At 45.0% G+C, this 11,272-nt stretch overlaps 1 pseudogene; it reads left to right on the top strand.

Annotated features, from left to right (window-relative positions):
• Positions 1-10,043, top strand: part of LOC115127967 (serine/threonine-protein kinase DCLK1-like) — a 23,851-nt pseudogene extending 13,808 nt beyond the window's left edge.
• Positions 10,044-11,272: the final 1,229 nt, after the last annotated feature.

Raw genomic sequence — 11,272 nt, 5'->3', positions numbered from 1 at the left:
TCGTCATTTTGATGAATCAACGTCTGGAGTGGAATCCAGAGCTTCAGTGATTGGTGCCGTACCCCGCCATGTGGTTGGAAGGAGGTAGTGCTGAATCTCCGAGCCCAGAGAAAGGCTATCGGCATGCCAACGACATCATATGGAATTTTTAGTTTCAGAGTTCTGATACATGGTGGGTTGCGTAGCAACAGCGCTAGTAGCTAGCTAACACCAGTCAGATTAAAGCTACAAACAACGGAAGCTATATCTATTTATATCTGTATAGGTTTTTCACATGACTGAAGTCATCTGTGTACAACCATGGGCCTTGACACTTGCGTGTAACAGGCACATAAGATAGCGAATGTTCTATCCAACTAACGTTGTTAGTTGACAGTAACGTTCGCTAGCTACAAGCTAACACGTCTGTAATGTTAACTGTATGGACGGCACCGGCACAATTTTTTATTTTTATTTAACCTTTATTTAACTAGGCAAGTCAGTTAAGAAGAAATTCTTATTTTCAATGACGGCCTTGGAACAGTGGGTTAACTGCCTGTTCAGGGGCAGAACGACAGATTTGTACCTTGTCAGCTCGGGGGTTTGATCTAACAACCTTCCAGCTACTAGTCCAACACTCTAACCACTAGGCTACCCTTCAATGATGACAATATACAGTAACCAGTCAAAGGTTTGGACACATCTACTCATTCAAAGGTTTTTCTTAATTTTTTTGCTATTTTTTACATTGTAGAATAATAGTGAAGACATCAAAACTATGAAGTAATATTCCAGACCTCCTCTGGCCTTATTGATTAAATATACCAGACCTCCTCTGGCCTTATTGATTAAATATACCAGACCTCCTCTGGCCTTATTGATTAAATATACCAGACCTCCTCTGGCCTTATTGATTAAATATACCAGACCTCCTCTGGCCTTATTGATTAAATATACCAGACCTCCTCTGGCCTTATTGATTAAATATACCAGACCTCCTCTGGCCTTATTGATTAAATATACCAGACCTCCTCTGGCCTTATTGATTAAATATACAGACCTCCTCTGGCCTTATTGATTAAATATACCAGACCTCCTCTGGCCTTATTGATTAAATATACCAGACCTCCTCTGGCCTTATTGATTAAATATACCAGACCTCCTCTGGCCTTATTGATTAAATATACCAGACCTCCTCTGGCCTTATTGATTAAATATACCAGACCTCCTCTGGCCTTATTGATTAAATATACCAGACCTCCTCTGGCCTTATTGATTAAATATACCAGACCTCCTCTGGCCTTATTGATTAAATATACCAGACCTCCTCTGGCCTTATTGATTAAATATACCAGACCTCCTCTGGCCTTATTGATTAAATATACCAGACCTCCTCTGGCCTTATTGATTAAATATACCAGACATCCTCTGGCCTTATTGATTAAATATACCAGCCCTCCTCTGGCCTTATTGATTAAATATACCAGACCTCCTCTGGTCTTATTGATTAAATATACCAGACCCCTCTGGCCTTATTGATTAATTCTAAGATATTGTATATTTAATGTTTTGATGTGTTTCTCTATGTTGTGTATAGGAGCAGTGATGACCAGGAGTTGTTGTTTGACCAGATCCTAACGAGGCAGCTGGAGTTCCCTCTCCTTTACTGGGACAATGTGTCAGAGACTGCCAAGGAGCTGATCAGGTCCATGCTGCAGGTGGAGGTGGATCAGAGATACACAGCAGTACAGGTGTTGGAGCACCCTTGGGTCAAGGTGAGTAGAACCTCTCCCCTTATACTCTACCGTACTATAGCATTGATTCACCATCTTGGTCCTTGGGGACGATAAGGGCTAACACGTGTTTGTCTGACGATGGCACGTCAGCTCTGCTTCTAGCTCATAAGCAGTTTTTAGTTGTCTTGCGTGTTTTTTTACACAAGCATTTCACTACAACCCGCAATAACATATCTGTATGTGACCAATCACATCTGCTAAATATGTGTGTGTGACCAATCACATTTGATTGGAACATCTAACATTCTACTCTGTGTGATTGCGAACCTTGTTCTATATAATCTATCTATAGTCCATCTATATAATCTATCGATCTATAGTCCGGCAGGGTAGCCTAGTGGTTAGAGCGTTGGACTAATAACCGAAAGGTTGCAAGTTCGAGCTGACAAGGTACAAATCTGTCGTTCTGCCCCTGAACAGGCAGTTAACCCACTGTTCCTAAGCTGTCATTGAAAATAAGAATTTGTTCTTTAACTGACTTGCCTAGTAAAATAAAGGTAAAATAAAAAAATAAAAATCTATATAATCTATCTATAGTCCATCTATATAATCTATCTATAGTCCATCTATATAATCTATCTATAGTCCATCTATATAATCTATCTATAGTCCATCTATATAATCTATCTATAGTCCATCTATATAATCTATCTATAGTCCATCTATATAATCTATAGTCCATCTATATAATCTATCTATAGTCCATCTATATAATCTATCTATAGTCCATCTATATAATCTATCTATAGTCCATCTATATAATCTATCTATAGTCCATCTATATAATCTATCTATAGTCCATCTATATAATCTATCTATAGTCCATCTATATAATCTATCTATAGTCCATCTATATAATCTATCTATAGTCCATCTATATACTCTATCTATCTATAGTCCATCTATATAATCTATCTATAGTCCATCTATATAATCTATCTATAGTCCATCTATATAATCTATCTATCTATTGTCCATCTATATAATCTATCTATAGTCCATCTATATACAGTGGGGCAAAAAAGTATTTAGTCAGCCACCAATTGTACAAGTTCTCCCACTTAAAAAGATGAGAAAGGCCTGTAATTTTCATCATAGGTACACTTCAACTATGACAGACAAAATGAGAAAAAAATCCAGAAAATCACATTGTAGGATTTTTTATGAATTTATTTGCAAATTATGGTGGAAAATAATTATTTGGTCAATAACAAAAGTTTATCTCAATACTTTGTTATATACCCTTTGTTGGCAATGACAGAGGTCAAACATTTTCTGTAAGTCTTCACAAGGTTTTCACGCACTTTTGCTGGTATTTTGGCCCATTCCTCCTTGCAGATCTCCTCTAGAGCAGTGACGTTTTGGGGCTGTTGCTGGGCATCACAGACTTTCAACTCCCTCCAAAGATTTTCTATGGGGTTGAGATCTGGAGACTGGCAAGGCCACTCCAGGACCTTGAAATGCTTCTTACGAAGCCACTCCTTCGTTGCCCGGGCGGTGTGTTTGGGATCATTGTCATGCTGAAAGACCCAGCCATGTTTCATCTTCAATGCCCTTGCTGATGGAAGGAGGTTTTCACTCAAAATCTAACGATACATGGCCCCATTCATTCTTTCCTTTACACAGATCAGTCGTCCTGGTGCCTTTGCAGAAAAACAGCCCCAAAGCATGTGAAGGGAAAACTTATTCTCCTCTCTTCTCTTCTTCCCTTCTCTCTCCTCTCCTCTCCTCTCCTCTCTTCTCCTCTCCTCTCTTCTTCCTTTCTCTCTCCTCTCCTCTCCTCTCTTCTCCTCTCCTCTCCTCTCTTCTTCCCTTCTCTCTCCTCTCTTCTCCTCTTCCCTTCTCTCTCCTCTCCTCTCCTCTCCTCTCCTCTCTTCTCCCCTCCTCTCCTCTCTTCTCTTCTCCTCTCTTCTCCTCTCCTCTCTTCTCCCCTCCTCTCCTCTCTTCTCTCTTCTTCCCTTCTCTCTCCTCTCCTCTCCTCTCCTCACCTCTACTCTCCTCTCTTCTCCTCTCTTCTTCCCTTCTCTCTCCTCTCCTCTCCCCTCCTCTCTTCTCCCCTCCTCTCCTCTCCTCTCGTCTCTTCTCCTCTTTTCTTCCCTTCTCTCTCCTCCTCTCCTCTCCTCTTCTCTCTTCTTTTCTCCTCTCTTCTACAATTCTCTCTCCTCTCCTATCCTCTATTTCCTCTTCTCCTCTCCTCTCCTCTCCCATCCTCTCTTCTCCTCCCCTCTCTTCTCTTCTCTTCTCTTCTCTTCTCCTCTCTTCTACAATTCTCTCTCCTCTCCTCTCCTCTCCTCCTCTCCTCTCCTCTCCTCTCCTCTCTCTCTCTCTCTCTCTCTGCAGGATGGCGGTGTGTCAGAGAATGAACATGAGCTGTCAGTAGCAGGAAAGTTAAAGAAGCACTTCAACACCGGTCCTAAAGCTAATGACACCACCGCCGGGGTGTCTGTCATTACGGTAAGCACCGCCCAGGAAAGATTGATTCAGACAAGTCTGTTGTTGTTTTTTACACGGCACCACTAAGTTGTACTGGCTTTGTCTTTGGCTCTCAGTCTGAATGAACTGAGTTGAACTCCTGGTTTAGAAATCTAAATGTAGTGGTTTCCACTGGTTTGATACCTGCAAAGGTTAAATGTTTTACTGGTTTCTCTATAAGTCCTACTTGTTTAAACCTGGTTTCTCTGATTGTTACTGGTTTTAAAGCTTACTGGTTTCTCTATAAGTCCTACTGGTTTAAACCTGGTTTCTCTGATTGTTACTGATTTTAAAGCTTACTGGTTTCTCTATAAGTCCTACTGGTTTAAACCTGGTTTCTCTGATTGTTACTGGTTTTAAAGCTTACTGGTTTCTCTATAAGTCCTACTGGTTTAAATCTGGTTTCTCTGATTGTTACTGGTTTTAAAGCTTACTGGTTTCTCTATAAGTCCTACTGGTTTAAACCTGGTTTCTCTGATTGTTACTGGTTTAAAAGCTTACTGGTTTCTCTATAAGTCCTACTGGTTTAAACCTGGTTTCCACTGGTTTGATACCTGCAAAGGTTAAATGTTTTACTGGTTTCTCTACAAGTAATACTGGTTTATCCCTGGTTTCTCTGATTGTTACTGGTTTTAAAAGGTTGACTGTACTTGTTTCTCTTTAAATCCTACTGGTTTTAAAGGTTACTGGTTTCTCTTTAAGTTATACTAGTTTTAAAGGTTACTGGTGTTTCATTAAGTCCTACTGGTTTTAATTGTTACTGGTTTCTCTATAAGTCCTACTGGTTTTTCATAAAGTTATACTGGTTTAAAAGGCTACTGGTTTTTCATTAAGTTATACTGGTTTTAAAGGCTACTGGTTTCTCTATAAATCCTAGTGGATTAAAAGGTTACTGGTTTTTCATTACGTTATACTGGTTTTAATGGTTACTGGTTTTTCATTAAGTTATACTGGTTTTAATGGTTACTGGTTTCTCTATAAATCCTAGTGGATTAAAAGGTTACTGGTTTTTCATTAAGTTATACTGGTTTTAAAGGCTACTGGTTTCTCTATAAATCCTAGTGGATTAAAAGGTTACTGGTTTTTCATTACGTTATACTGGTTTTAATGGTTACTGGTTTTTCATTAAGTTATACTGGTTTTAATGGTTACTGGTTTCTCTATAAATCCTAGTGGATTAAAAGGTTACTGGTTTTTCATTAAGTTATACTGGTTTTAAAGGCTACTGGTTTCTCTATAAGTCCTAGTGGATTAAACGGTTCCTGGTTTCTGTGTTCTATTGTCCAGTTGGAGCACAGCTTCTGTTTGCAGCGCTCTGGGTCGTTGGACTTCTACCAGCACCCGGCCATGTACTGGATAAGGTATGACCTCCCGTTGTCACGACAACCATGTCCGCTCCGTTTCCTGTGGCACAGCGTGCTGATTGGCTGCTTGATTTGGCTGCTTGCTTCTGTGTGCTCCATCAACCCCACCCATGTCCTGCCCCCCGCTCCCTCTCATAGACCTCCTCTCATAGACCTCCTCTCATAGACCTCCTCTCATAGACCTCCTCTCATAGACCCCCTCTCATAGACTCGCTCGGTGTCTCTGTGCTTATCGCTGTTGCTCTTCCCCTTCTGTCACTCTGTGACATCACAGCCTAAGCCCGCCCCCTCCCATCCGCGCTGACATTGCTTCCTTCCACAGGCCCCGCCCCTGCTCCGTTTGACTGTGTAGTCTGTGGTAGGGTTTAAATGTGTGTTGTTAAGGCAACCAGGTGTGTATGGATACGTGGGTTTTCATCTGACCTTCCCTTTGCGATCATGTGACTAACGTTTGTCTGTAGAAAAAGTGGCAGTGTAAACCTCTAAACAAACTGTAAACCTCGAAACAAACTGTAAACCTCAAAACAAACTGTAAACATCTAAACAAACTGTAAACCTCGAAACAAACTGTAAACCTCTAAACAAACTGTAAACCTCTAAACAAACTGTAAACCTCTAAACAAACTGTAAACATCAAAACAAACTGTAAACCTCTAAACAAACTGTAAACCTCTAAACAAACTGTAAACATCGAAACAAACTGTAAACATCAAAACAAACTGTAAACCTCTAAACAAACTGTAAACATCTAAACAAACTGTAAACCTCTAAACAAACTGTAAACATCGAAACAAACTGTAAACATCAAAACAAACTGTAAACCTCTAAACAAACTGTAAACCTCTAAACAAACTGTAAACATCGAAACAAACTGTAAACCTCTAAACAAACTGTAAACATCAAAACAAACTGTAAACCTCTAAACAAACTGTAAACCTCTAAACAAACTGTAAACCTCTAAACAAACTGTAAACCTCTAAACAAACTGTAAACATCGAAACAAACTGTAAACCTCTAAACAAACTGTAAACATCGAAACAAACTGTAAACATCAAACAAACTGTAAACCTCTAAACAAACTGTAAACCTCTAAACAAACTGTAAACATCGAAACAAACTGTAAACATCAAAACAAACTGTAAACCTCTAAACAAACTGTAAACCTCTAAACAAACTGTAAACCTCTAAACAAACTGTAAACATCGAAACAAACTGTAAACATCGAAACAAACGGTAAACCTCTAAACAAACTGATTTGCACCGGTCTGTCAACATCAGCTTGTGGCGTGCGTCCGTTTTCTGCTTCCTTGTACTCCTCTCATCTCTAAATCCTCTCCTCCTCCTCCTCCTTCTCCTCTCATCTCTCATTCCTCTCCTCCTCCTCCTCCTCTCATCTCTAAATCCTCTCCTCCTCCTCCTCCTCCTCCTCTCATCTCTAATTCCTCTCCTCCTCCTCTCCTCATCTCTAATTCCTCTCCTCCTCCTCTCCTCATCTCTCATTCCTCTCCTCCTCCTCTCCTCTCATCTCTAAATCCTCTCCTCCTCCTCCTCCTCCTCCTCTCATCTCTAATTCCTCTCCTCCTCCTCCTCTCATCTCTAATTCCTCTCCTCCTCCTCTCCTCAACTCTCATTCCTCTCCTCCTCCTCTCATCATCTCTCATTCCTCTTCTCCTCCTCCTCCTCCTCTCATCTATAATTCCTCTCCTCCTCCTCTCCTCTCATCTCTAATGCCTCTCCTCCTCCTCTCCTCTCATCTCTCATTCCTCTCCTCCTCTCCTCTCATCTCGCATTCCTCTCCTCCTCCTCCTCCTCCCATCTCTAATTCCTCTCCTCCTCTCCTCTAATCTCTCATTCCTCTCCTCCTCCTCCTCCTCCTCTCATCTCTAATTCCTCTCCACCTCCTCTCCTCATCTCTCATTCCTCTCCTCCTCCTCCTCTCATCTCTAATACCTCTCCACCTCCTCTCCTCATCTCTCATGCCTCTCCTCCTCCTCCTCCTCTCATCTATAATTCCTCTCCTCCTCCTCCTCCTCTCATCTCTCATTCCTCTCCTCCTCTTCTCATCTCGCATTCCTCTCCTCCTCCTCCTCTCATCTCTAATACCTCTCCACCTCCTCTCCTCATCTCTCATTCCTCTCCTCCTCCTCCTCTCATCTCTAATACCTCTCCACCTCCTCTCCTCATCTCTAATACCTCTCCACCTCCTCTCCTCATCTCTCATTCCTCTCCTCCTCCTCCTCTCATCTCTCATTCCTCTCCTCCTCCTCTCCTCTCATCTCTAATACCTCTCCACCTCCTCTCCTCATCTCTCATTCCTCTCCTCCTCCTCCTCTCATCTATAATTCCTCTCCTCCTCCTCTCCTCTCATCTCTCATTCCTCTCCTCCTCTCCTCTCATCTCGCATTCCTCTCCTCCTCCTCCTCCTCCCATCTCTAATTCCTCTCCTCCTCTCCTCTAATCTCTCATTCCTCTCCTCCTCCTCCTCCTCCTCTCATCTCTCATTCCTCTCCTCCTCTTCTCATCTCGCATTCCTCTCCTCCTCCTCTCATCTCTAATTCCTCTCCACCTCCTCTCCTCATCTCTCATTCCTCTCCTCCTCCTCCTCTCATCTCTAATACCTCTCCACCTCCTCTCCTCATCTCTCATTCCTCTCCTCCTCCTCCTCTCATCTCTCATTCCTCTCATCCTCCTCTCATCTCTCATTCCTCTCCTCCTCCTCCTCTCATCTCTAAATCCTTTTCTCCTCCTCTCCTCTCATCTCTCATTCCTCTCCTCCTCCTCCTCCCATCTCTAATTCCACTCCTCCTCCTCTCCTCTCATCTCGCATTCCTCTCCTCCTCCTCCTCCTCCTCTCATCTCTAATTCCTCTCCTCCTCCTCTCCTCTCATCTCTAATTCCTCTCCTCCTCCTCTCCTCTCATCTCGCATTCCTCTCCTCCTCTCCTCTCATCTCTCATTCCTCTCCTCCTCCTCCTCCTCCTCCTCCCATCTCTAATTCCTCTCCTCCTCCTCTCCTCTCATCTCGCATTCCTCTCCTCCTCCTCCTCCCATCTCTAATTCCTCTCCTCCTCCTCTCCTCTCATCTCTCATTCCTCTCCTCCTCCTCCTCCTCCCATCTCTAATTCCTCTCCTCCTCCTCTCCTCTCATCTCGCATTCCTCTCCTCCTCTCCTCTCATCTCTAATGCCTCTCCTCCTCCTCCTCCTCTCATCTATAATTCCTCTCCTCCTCCTCCTCCTCTCATCTATAATTCCTCTCCTCCTCCTCTTCTCTCATCTCGCATTCCTCTCCTCCTCTCCTCTCATCTCTAATGCCTCTCCTCCTCCTCTCCTCTCATCTCGCATTCCTCTCCTCCTCTCCTCTCATCTCTCATTCCTCTCCTCCTCCTCCTCCTCCTCCCATCTCTAATTCCTCTCCTCCTCCTCTCCTCTCATCTCGCATTCCTCTCCTCCTCTCTTCTCATCTCTAATGCCTCTCCTCCTCCTCCTCCTCTCATCTATAATTCCTCTCCTCCTCCTCTCCTCTCATCTCTCATTCCTCTCCTCCTCCTCCTCCCATCTCTAATTCCTCTCCTCCACCTCTCCTCTCATCTCTCATTCCTCTCCTCCTCCTCTCCTCTCATCTCTTCTCCTGCTCACCTCTCTTTTACCCATGCTCCTCTTCTATAACCCACAATCCTCAGCATGAGTGTTGTCCCTGTGAGTATCGGTCCTGATTGGCTGACGCGTGTCTCCTCCCCCCTCAGGCCACCGCTCTTGATAAGGAGGGGCAGGTTCTCAGACGAAGACGCAACCAGGATGTGAGCTCATGCCTGTCGCCGTTGATGACAACAACAACAAAAATGGACATACCGCCCAGCTACCTCCCAGCCTGACCATCACCCCCCTCTCTCTGACCTTTAACCTTGTCTCCGCCCTTAATCCCTCCCATAGCACCATTCTCACGGGAGAGGTGAAGAGGTGGAACAGGGAACAGGGGACGGCCGATAGTCCAAAAACAGGAAGAGAAGAAGGGAGAAAAAGAGAAACATTGTCCCATGGGACAGAGAGCTGGAGATCTGGGCAGCATGGTAACAGGTCCCCTCCACCAGTCTGGGTCAACATGGTAACAGGACACCTCCACCAGTCTGGGTCAACATGGTAACAGGACACCTCCACCAGTCTGGGTCAACATGGTATCAGGTCACCTCCACCAGTCTGGGTCAACATGGTAACAGGACACCTCCACCAGTCTGGGTCAACATGGTAACAGGACACCTCCACCAGTCTGGGTCAACATGGTAATGGGTCACCTCCACCAGTCTGGGTCAACATGGTAACAGGTCCCCTCCACCAGTCTGGGTCAACGGGGTAACAGGTCACCTCCACCAGTCTGGGTCAACATGGTAACAGGTCACCTCCACCAGTCTGGGTCAACATGGTAACAGGTCACCTCCACCAGTCTGGGTCAACATGGTAACAGGTCACCTCCACCAGTCTGGGTCAACATGGTATCAGGACACCTCCACCAGTCTGGGTCAACATGGTAACTGGTCACCTCCACTAGATACAGTCTGGGTCAACATGGTAACAGGACACCTCCACCAGTCTGGGTCAACATGGTAATGGGTCACCTCCACCTGTCTGGGTCAACATGGTAATGGGTCACCTCCACCTGTCTGGGTCAACATGGTAACAGGACACCTCCACCAGTCTGGGTCAACATGGTAACAGGTCCCCTCCACCAGTCTGGGTCAACGGGGTAACAGGTCACCTCCACCAGTCTGGGTCAACATGGTAACAGGTCACCTCCACCAGTCTGGGTCAACATGGTAACAGGTCCCCTCCACCAGTCTGGGTCAACAGGGTAACAGGTCACCTCCACCAGTCTGGGTCAACATGGTAACAGGTCACCTCCACCAGTCTGGGTCAACATGGTAACAGGTCACCTCCACCAGTCTGGGTCAACATGGTAACAGGACACCTCCACCAGTCTGGGTCAACATGGTAACAGGTCACCTCCACCAGTCAACATGGTAACAGGTCAACCATGGTAACAGGTCCCCTCCACCAGTCTGGGTCAACGGGGTAACAGGTCACCTCCACCAGTCTGGGTCAACATGGTAACAGGTCACCTCCACCAGTCTGGGTCAACATGGTAACAGGTCACCTCCACCAGTCTGGGTCAACATGGTAACAGGTCACCTCCACCAGTCTGGGTCAACATGGTATCAGGACACCTCCACCAGTCTGGGTCAACATGGTAACTGGTCACCTCCACTAGATACAGTCTGGGTCAACATGGTAACAGGACACCTCCACCAGTCTGGGTCAACATGGTAATGGGTCACCTCCACCTGTCTGGGTCAACATGGTAATGGGTCACCTCCACCTGTCTGGGTCAACATGGTAACAGGACACCTCCACCAGTCTGGGTCAACATGGTAACAGGTCCCCTCCACCAGTCTGGGTCAACGGGGTAACAGGTCACCTCCACCAGTCTGGGTCAACATGGTAACAGGTCACCTCCACCAGTCTGGGTCAACATGGTAACAGGTCCCCTCCACCAGTCTGGGTCAACAGGGTAACAGGTCACCTCCACCAGTCTGGGTCAACATGGTAACAGGTCACCTCCACCAGTCTGGGTCAACATGGTAACAGGTCACCTCCACTAGATACAGTCTG

The sequence above is a fragment of the Oncorhynchus nerka genome, linkage group LG10 (genome assembly GCF_034236695.1).
Source record: "Oncorhynchus nerka isolate Pitt River linkage group LG10, Oner_Uvic_2.0, whole genome shotgun sequence".
Classification (NCBI taxonomy): Eukaryota; Metazoa; Chordata; class Actinopteri; order Salmoniformes; family Salmonidae; genus Oncorhynchus; species Oncorhynchus nerka.
The sequence above is the reverse complement of the archived record's forward strand: the minus strand, read 5'-3'. Positions and strand labels throughout refer to the sequence as shown.